This window comes from Copadichromis virginalis, linkage group LG3, assembly GCF_057382275.1.
Source record: "Copadichromis virginalis isolate Kocher_CV1m ecotype Utaka linkage group LG3, C_Virginalis_male_GT1.1, whole genome shotgun sequence".
NCBI lineage: Eukaryota > Metazoa > Chordata > Actinopteri > Cichliformes > Cichlidae > Copadichromis > Copadichromis virginalis.
The window spans coordinates 790001-800343 of NC_140620.1; positions in this window are offsets into that span (position 1 = coordinate 790001).

Below are 10343 nucleotides of genomic sequence, written 5' to 3' on the forward strand. Positions count from 1 at the left end.
AAAGAGAGGAAGCCCTTAAGCACCTTCTTCGCTGCCGCATATTCTTTTCTTCTTCGTTGTATCTCCGGGGCATAATCAAGTACAAGTACTTAAATAAATAAATCATTAAATAATTAATTAAAACTGACAATAATTATTTAAATGTGTTATTAATTAATTAAATATGTCAATAATTAATTAAAACTGTCAATAATTAATTAATTACATGTGTTGTAAATATTTATGTAATTAAATATGGTGTATTTAATTGATTCATTATGGCAGTCCTGGCGTTCCTTACCTCGGGGATAAACTACATGTTTTATGGCAAATGTGAGATGAGCCTTTGTGGTGTTCTTGGTCAGCAGTGGTTTTATTCTTAGAACTCTCCCATGGAGGTGATTTTTGCCCAGACCTTAAATAAGTTATTCAATTAATCCCAATTCAGGGTCTGCAGCCTTAAAGGCCGCATTTTAAGGCCGATTACATCAGAGCGACGCGACGAAGGCTGTCCCAATTCAAAGGCTATACATATATCATACATATACATATATCATACATATACATATATCATACATATACATATATCATACACATACATATATCATACATATACATATATCATACATATACATATATCATACATATACATATATCATACACATACATATATCATACACATACATATATCATACACATACATATATCATACACATACATATATCATACATATACATATATCATACACATACATATATCATACACATACATATATCATACATATACATATATCATACATATACATATATCATACATATACATATATCATACACATACATATATCATACATATACATATATCATACACATACATATATCATACACATACATATATCATACATATACATATATCATACATATACATATATCATACATATACATATATCATACATATACATATATCATACACATACATATATCATACACATACATATATCACTGACTTTCAGCTTGTTGTGTTTGTGGATATATGACTGACTTTAATTATTAAACATTCGCACATAAATAAGTGACGTCATATTCAGTACTTTTGACAGTTCACTCTTCGGCCGCTCCATCTTATTAGGGAAATTCCACATACATAAATGTAAATTTCAAAACTCAACCCCATCATTTAATTTGTTTTTGATTGAAATTGAATATTACTTAAACTCTCTTAAATTAACTTCCAATAAAAAAGGTTTGTCATTGATTGAAGTTCATCCAGAAATGTTTAACGAATGAGCTGTCACAACTTTCAAGTACAAAGTTGTTATGAAGTCTGTCACATTCCCCCCCTTTTTTCCTTTTTTATCCTTTATTTATTTATCCTTCTTATTTCATTGTGCTGTATATTGTTACTCTTATTTGCCTTGTATGTCTACTGTACAAACTGAACTGGAATGACTGACTGTTCGCTTTTTAAGTTCAATAAAGTTTGGAAAAAAAAAAACCTCTTCGGCCGATCCCTTCCGTATTCCCTGCCGTATTTTGCAGCAAAATTATCCACACCCACCGCCGCGCTATGAATTGTGGGATATATGGGACCACGAAGCGTGCACCGGACCACGCTTGATATTTGGGGAAATCGACGGCGCATTTGGAGTATTGCATTTGAAGTACACTTCGATTGGGACAGCCGTCGTCGTGTGGCGGTGACGTAACCGCACTTAAAATGCGTACTTCAAGCGTGCAGACCCTGAACTGGGACACAGCTTGAGAGCTTCAGGTGGACCCTGAAGGAGGTCTCAGACACAGGTGGTAAAAGTACACACAGTCTGTACTGAAGTAGAAGTACTACTGTTAAAAATACTCCAGGTACTAATTCAGCCTCTTTACTCAAGTAAAAGTAAAAAAGTACTGGCTGTGAAATGAGAGTAAAAAGAGCTGATTGAAGAACATTTCTAACACGTGTTTATACAAAGCTAACTGACTAACTGCTGTGGTTTGGAGTAGAGATTCCTGAGTTTACCAGGTGCACCTGAAGGCAGCACAATTTAAACCGTAAATAATGATGTAGGTGCGCAAATCCTTTTCAAGCGTCACAGCATCAAATGAGCCGGCTTACGTTTGTTGCACTTCTACACCAAGTTTTACGCTCGCGTTTCTTCGTTGCTGATTTTTGTTCCACAAACCAAAAGAACAAAGATTCAACCTTTAATATATTTTCATGTGTGTTTCAAGCACTGTGACATATCACACACACACATGCTGAGTGTGTCACTGATAAAGCTGTGACACAGCAGCTCACTCAGTCCAGTCCAGGTAACAGACTCACCTGTTAGCAGCAGCTCTGCCCTCACAGAGCTCAGCTGCTTATTTCAGTCAGCAGGAAACATTAATATTATGGACTACAGCCGTCTGTCAGGGCCGTTCAAGGACACAACGTCACACACAGGTTTAAACTGTTAGACTCATGAATACCCACAACGTTCGATGCACATTTCTCTTTAACAGGAGCAAACGGCCTGATCAGATAATATAAGAACTCATAAAAGCTCATTTATGTAAATCTCTGCTTGGACCAGTGAAACAGTCTCACACTGATTAAACACCATCACTACTTCAGTAATGACAGAGGGGCGTAGGCGTGCTCGTGGGACAGCTTCCTCCAGCTGTGGAAACCAGATGTGGAAGCAGACTCCCTGATGTTGCAGTCCAACACCAGTGTGAGCAGAGAGGACTCAGCTGCTGGGCGGAGCTTATCTTCCTGTCCTGTTCAAATCCAGCATGAAACTCTTCTTATGTTCCCTCTTCAGTCTGATCCTGTCTAACAAACATCACTGTTCACCTCCTCCTCCCTCTGTGACTCCTTCATGTCCACTTTACTCCTCAGTAAGTCTCCACAGCTCCAAGCCAGCTCTGCATTCAGAGTTAGTCCACGTTCTCACCTCCATCTTCAACCTTTCCTCAGCCAGAGTGTTGTGTCTGTGCTTCCACAGGCCCCGCTGGTTTACAAACGTGTTCCTGTTAACGGAAACAAGACGAACAGCTTTTACTTGCTAGCAAGGGAGGACCGCTCGGTGTGTCAGGAAAGCACTGACTCCACCCACAGACGACCTTTTACTGAAAACAGTTACAGTACACACAAGCACCACCCATTGTAAAACCCCCCTATGGTCAACAAACATATGGCCCTATGTGTGTGTGTGTGTTTGGGGTGCGTTTGTGTGACCTCCTGCCCACAAAAGGATGATAAAGCAGGAAGCTTACTAAGCAGCAAACAGAGCCCTCACATAGATGTGCCTATAACAAAACACTGCAGCCTCCCCACCAACAAACTGGCTGGAGAGGTGGTCAGAGACAAAGGAACGTCTTTGATCAGGCTGCTTGAACCAAGACTTACAAACTTAAGTAACACAATGACAACATTTAACAATTTGACTCCCACACAGAGCACTATCCCCACATGCTTCATGACCACAACCATCATGCCCCTCCCCAAGAAAAGCCCAGCCACTAAACGCCTGCAGACCAGTCGCACTGACTCCCATCATTGCAAAGTGCTTTGAGAGAGTGGTGCTGGCCTACATCCAGAGCAACATCCCAGACACTCTGGACCCCCTGCAGTCTGCCTACCGGCCCAATAGGTCCACGTCAGACGCCATCGCTGCTGCCCCTCACTACTCCCTCTCCCACCTGGAAAACAAAGACCTCAGGGTGCTTTTTGTTGATTATAGCTCCGCCTTCAATACAGTCATCCCTCACAAACTCATTCACAAGATCCTCAGCAGCTACAGCTGCACTGTGGAGAGCACACTGACCAGCTGCATCACTGCATGGTACGGCAGCACTACTGCTATGGACCAAACGCCTGCAGAGAAGATGATCAGGACCCCGCTGCCCTCTGCATCCACCATCGCAGAGTCCAGAGGAGAGCTGCCTCCATCCTCAAAGACCCCACATCCCCCCAACACGGCTGTTCACACTTCTACCCTCAGAACGAAGGTTCAGAAGTTCAAAATCCAGAACATCCAGACTCAACTCCTTCTTCCCACTGCTGTCAGACTCTTGGACAGCTGACCTGTTTTAACAGTAATGTTTGCACATCAGGTCATCTTTCATATCAAGCTCACAGCTCCTTTGCACATACATCTACCTCACACTTAAATTTAGTCTCCACTCATTTATTCATAGTATTTGTATCTTATCTTGTTCTATTTGTATTTATTAGCCTGCATCTGTGTGTGGACAGCACAGAGATCCACATCTGAAACCATCAACAGTCACATGTAGATCTGCTTCATCTTCAGCTCTGTTTCGTTTTTGTCTGATCTTCTCTGAAGCTTCCTGACAGTCAGCAGCTTTGACCTTTGACCCACATGAAGCTAACATGTGACACAGAGTCAGGACGCTCCGTGGAGATCCATCAGCACAGCAGAAACACGCTCGGGGTCATCATCTTTAGAAACTTCCTGTGGATCCTACAGTCTAAGATCCAGAGCTGTCACTAGGATGGTTCAGTCATTTCTCATCAGCTACAATTAGAACTCAGAGCTGAGCAAATATAATCAATCACATGCTGTAGAAACATAGAAGTTTCTATCCTTCAGAAAACATCTGACAAAAAGATCTAAAACTGTGTGAAGAGCAACACTTGTTGTTCTCTAAATGTTTGGCCACAGCTGTAGAAAACACTGTGAGTGTTGGTCAGTAATTACATTTAATTTCTCTTTGTGCAGGTGAACACTGTCCAATCTTCTATCTAAATGACTGCTTTGTCTTTAAAAAGGTGAAGAGCCTGAGGCCGGTGACCTTTCCCCGAGTACATCCTCACAGCGGCTCACAGGACCAGGCCTCACTCCTGTCCTGCCAGAGGAGAAGCTTCAGACATCTGATCAGTGGAGTATTAGTAACACAGAAAACTAAAGAGGACGTGTTACTTTCATCTTTATTTATTTTATACATCTGTCATTGTTAGACATGAGGTTCACTGAAATCATTAGTTTTGTCAGATTTCTCTCCCTCTTCCATGTGACTGTGTCAGCTCGTCAGCATCTGTTTGGGACGAGAATGCACCAGGAAGTAATGAAAAGTAGCATTAAAAGCAGGAGAGGTTCTTATATTACAGAAGAAGAGATTATTTAAAAAACTATCTCAGTGCCATCAATGATTTATGGCACTGAGATAGTCCCGTTCTACCTTTAAATACTCGAGAAACAACAAGTAGGCCTGCAGTGCGAGAGCGAAGAGACCTGAACACTGAACAGAATCAGAATACTTTATTAATCTCTTGACTACGTCATGATCCACCTGATCGCTCCGTACAGACAGAGGCTGAAGCTCTCCAAACCTGTCATGAGGACTAAAAAACTGTGGAGCAACAAGTTGCTGGAGGACCTTGGCACATGTTTACAGATGAGGATGAGTTCATGGACGCTGTCACCTCCTATATCCACTTCTGCGAGGACAGCATCGTGCCATCACGCACCAGGGTGAGTTATAACAGTGACAAACCCTGGTTTACTCTTAAACTCAAACAGCTGTGGCTGGAAAAGAGACAGGGACAGAGAGGCCAAGTACAGGTTCAGTAAAGAAGTGGACATAAACACCAGCACTCTGACAAGATGCAGCAGCAGATCTCAGAGAACGACTCTGCCGACAACTTCTTCTTGGCCAACACCGTCAACGACTTTTACTGCCCTTTTTATGAGCCATCAAGCAGCCTTCATACCTCCACCAGCCCCAACAATAGAGACACTTTGGACACTAATTTTTGATTAAAGTGTTGTCTTGCAGTATGTTTCGCACTAAGTACCACAGCAATTCCCTAATGTTGTAAATCCGCTCAATGTTTGGCAATAAAACCCTTTTCTGATTCTGATCTCGAAGGAAATTATGTAACAGCTGTTGACAGAGGAAGATCAAAGCTTCTTTAAACTGCGTGAACCTCAAAAAGCTAGCAGAGGGTCTGCTCTTCATCCACCAGCTCCTCTTCACCATGTTTTACCACCAGAGGAATTTGGGTTTTTATTTTTTCCTTTCTGTGGAACTCGTCAGACGTCCTGTAGGAGCAGACAGAGGAGCATCAGATGTATCCAGTCTGGTCTCATATTGACACACATGTAACATCACATGGTCCAGTTTCACAAAGAGAAGTGAACAATCAGCTGCATGGGAGATGTTTGGTAAATTTCATGTTTTTTAGGGTGCTGAATCCAAAAGTTATGTCAATTTCTCTCCATCATGTACAGTGTTTTTGCAAAACATGAGGAGTTTCCATCAAAAAAAGTACAGCAACGATAAAATAAAGGACCCATATTTTATTACAATTAACTATGTATCATTGTTCTGCGATTCCTCAACTCCTGCTATGAACAAAATAAACCTGTTGAGACATGATCATTGCTCATCTGATCATCCTTACACTTTCTATTTTTATGTCTCTTGAGTCTCTATCTTAGAAATACTTGAATTAATGTAAGAAATCATTATTGGATATGGTTTTCTGACTCAAATATAGAACAGCAGATTTCAGCTTGAAAAAACTTTATTACACTAAAAACATGAGTTTTGCCAGACAACCTGATGAGATGGCATTTTTAAATACTTTTTCCCAGTTTCAGTGAGAAAAAATCTATAAGAAACAGTAAATCAGTCCAGCAGTACTGGAGGAGGTCCAGAGGTGCACAAGGAGGCCACCTTAAAGATCTGACACATTTAAATCAGGTCTGGTTTTATTTCCATCATCCTTTAAGGAAGGTTTGGATTTGTTATGTCACTGTGATATTCACATCATGTCAGTCACCTCCACACTGAACACTTCACACCAGCTTTAACAACAGACAAAGAACAAGAGGAACAGAGAGAAGGAGGGAGGAAGAGGACATGATTCAGAGGAAGGACAAAGGAGAAGGGAAGGGACAAAATGCATAGAATTAAGGCCGCAGTTAGCCTGCGACTTTTGCATCCCCCAATTTTGGGGCAGGAATTGGCCGGGGTTTAGTAGTCTGTTGGGGCATTACGTGGGGATGCGCGTACTGCCCCAGGGGTGGAGAGTGGGTCATGCCATTCAAGGCAGCATTTTTGCAGGAGAAGAAAGCTCTCTGTGGGGAGCCATTGCTCCCCACTCCTAACTTTTCACTCCCATTTGTCCTGCAGACTTCGAGGGCTAGGGGCCGTTTCGTCCCAGCCAGTGCTCTATATTAGCCTTTCTCTCACATATGTAGCATGAGAGAAGGTATAACACTGTAGAAAAGGAGTGCCTGGCTATTCAGTGGGTGGTGCCGGGGAGACAGGTAAGGCCACAGGTGGAGGCATTTAGACTTCTCACAGTCTCTTCTTTTTATAGTGAAGCAAGAGAATATACAGTGGGGCAAAAAAGGTTCTGTGTTATTGTTTGCCATCAGTCTGACTGTGGCATATTCAGTGTTGTGTTATCAGGGGTTCTTCCAAAAGTGCAGTATTCATTCCTTGGTTCTGTCCGTGTTGAGGATGAGGTGAAGAAGCTTCTGTGATGAAAAGAAACTCAAAGAAGTCCAGACGCTTTTCTCTCCAAGCTCCTCAGACTACTGACGCTTGTTTCTCTCTTTGTAAAATGAAATTTAAAGTGAATTTTGAATCAAATGTTTCTCTTCTTTCTCCCTCAGAGTGCAGACATGTCTGCTGCCAGCAATCTGCGATCTGAAGATCAGTTTCTGTGCTCCATCTGTCTGGATGTGTTCACTGATCCAGTCTCTACACCATGTGGACACAACTTCTGCAAAATCTGCATCAGTCAGCACTGGGACATGAATCAGAGCTGTCAGTGTCCCATGTGTAAAGAGACTTTCTACACTCGACCTCAGCTGAGGGTCAACACCTTCATCTCTGAGATGGTTGCTCAGTTCAGACGTGAAGCTCAGCAGAAAGCCAGCAGCAGCAGCTCAGAGCAACAAGCTGCCAAACCAGGAGAAGTTCCCTGTGGACTTTTTGGTCGACTCCTTTGCTGTCTTTTACTTACTTACTTAATTAATTAAGAACTAATTTGTGCTGTATGTGTGTGTGTGTGTGTGTGTGTGTGTGTGTGTGTGTGTGTGTGTGTGTGTGTGTGTGTGTGTGTGTACGTGTGTGTGTGTGTGTGTGTGTGTGTGTGTGTGTGTGTGTGCGTGCTGTCATTCACTTGCAGGTGTTTGTACCATTAAGCTGTAATAACAAGAACAATAAATAAGAGATTAGGAACAATATTGAATCTATATATATATAATATAATAAATAATATATATAATTATATATATTATATATAACAATAAAAAATGCTATGATTCACATAAATAAAAATAAAATGGATGATGGATGAAACCTTATCAAGGCTCTCAGCGCCTCCTTTGTTCTTGTTGTAGTCCTGGATCATCAGAGGCTTCCTGTCCTCTGTGGTGCTGACAGCGGCGTCTTTGTGTAGGACGACAAGATGTCAGGATGACATTTCTATTCTTCTTGGGAACTTATGACACAAGAGTGTGTGTGTCAGTGAAAGCACATTTGGATGAGAGTCCTTCCTCTGGTTGATACCAGCTGAGGGGGAAGTTCAGGCTTGTTCTTCCTCACTGTCCCTACCATGGTGAGCTTTCTTTTCAGCAGCTCCTGACCACCTGTCTCCTGAAGCACCGTGCACTTGTGGATTACCAGCTTCTGCAGTCTTTTCCTCAACACTAACCCTCATATAGTGTGAATGATGTTGTGAAGCTGGTTAGGGTTTAGAATGTACGTGGTTAATGATGTGCTTTTGAACACACCATGTGTGAAATAGTCCCATGTGACCCCGTGGGGAGCTGTTTATCTTGTGCCTTGTTTCTCTCCTGTTCCCACCTGTGTTTTTCCCTCTGAAGAACTGGTAACCAGTGTGAAACGTCAGGGATGCTCGATCAGACCAGTGAGAGCAAACAAACCCAGCCCTCCCAGCTTATGGTTTAATCTTTATTGGGGGAGAAAACTTTTTAAGCCCTAATTTTGACAGGGAGTAGAGTCTTTGAAGCCTTTTCTGGATCCTCAGAGGGGATGAAGGAGGCAGAGGAGGAAGCAGAGATCGGTCTGTGTTTCATTGTAAGATAGAGACCTGGACTATTCTGGGAATGACAGCCGACTTTGGCCCATCGGTGGAGGATCTCATGAAGAGAGACGGCAGGGAGAAGGACAGTGTTTCATCGATAACAGCTCCAACACCTACAGTGTATATAATATATACATCAAAGTATATTTGCTATACTTAATGTATATAACATCATGTTCTTCTGTCCCCTTCACAGTGCAGGAGCGTGTCAGGATAGATTTCACTGCGTGTTGTATTTGTATAACTGTGCATGTGACAAATAAAGAAACTTGACTCTAATCAGCACAAACGAGGCTCTGACACATGGATTGTTTTTATAGTTTATTTAAAAGGATTAACCCCAAAATGTGAAAACAAGACCATCAACAGGCAAGACAGAGCTGACAATGTTACTGATGTCTGTCTGTAAATAAAGGGTGAGTGGAAACTAAAACTGGGGTTGGGAAACTTGCTGTGATCACTAACAGCTGCACGAGTTCTGGAGTCACCAATAAAACAAAAAGTATAAAAAAGGTTTAGCAAGCTCAGCATTACATAGATAAGGGATTAGGTGGGGATACTTTCAATGCAAACCCAGGATGAGAGCACGAGGTGAGGCAGAGGAGGAGCAGGGAAGTGATGAAGGAGGACCAAAAGGATTCTTCTGTATCTTTGGGTTTGCAGCAATAAGCAGGTGGATTTTTAATGTTTCTAACTGTTTGCACAGTTTCCATGCTGTTATTCTTTAGCTTTGGGGCCGTTTTATAATAGTTTTGTCTGAGGTGTTTAAGCTTCTATTTGTTCATCCACAATATTGTTTAGCTGATTCTATACGAGCTCGTTCCAGTTCTTTCAGTCAGTCTGTTGCTTCTCTCCCGATCATTTTCCCTGTTCCTCATAAATCCCAAGGGTGGGGCCCGTGGGTCCATGTTAGAGTCTGGACACATTTCCACCCTGAAAAGAAGAAATGACATTCAGTTACCTTTGTGTGCAGCAGAAATGCCTCCTGGGTGCACTGGAGATAGAAAAGCACATTCCTCACTTATTTTAAAGCTAAGCTCGGGTAATTTTATATGTGACTTTTTCTATCAGGTGAACAAAGTGTGCATGCATATTCACGCTAAAGTTAAATGCAGAGAAAGCGCAGAGTCTCTGCTTTCAGAAACAATTGGATTAGTTTCAATTGAGCGAACGGTTCAAACGTTACAGTGATTTAAAAACGTTGCAGAAACCTGTTGGATTGTGAGTTTCAGGCATTAAATGCAATTCTACATCCGGACACTAGAGGGCGCAGAGCGCGATGGTGGTACCGAGCAGTG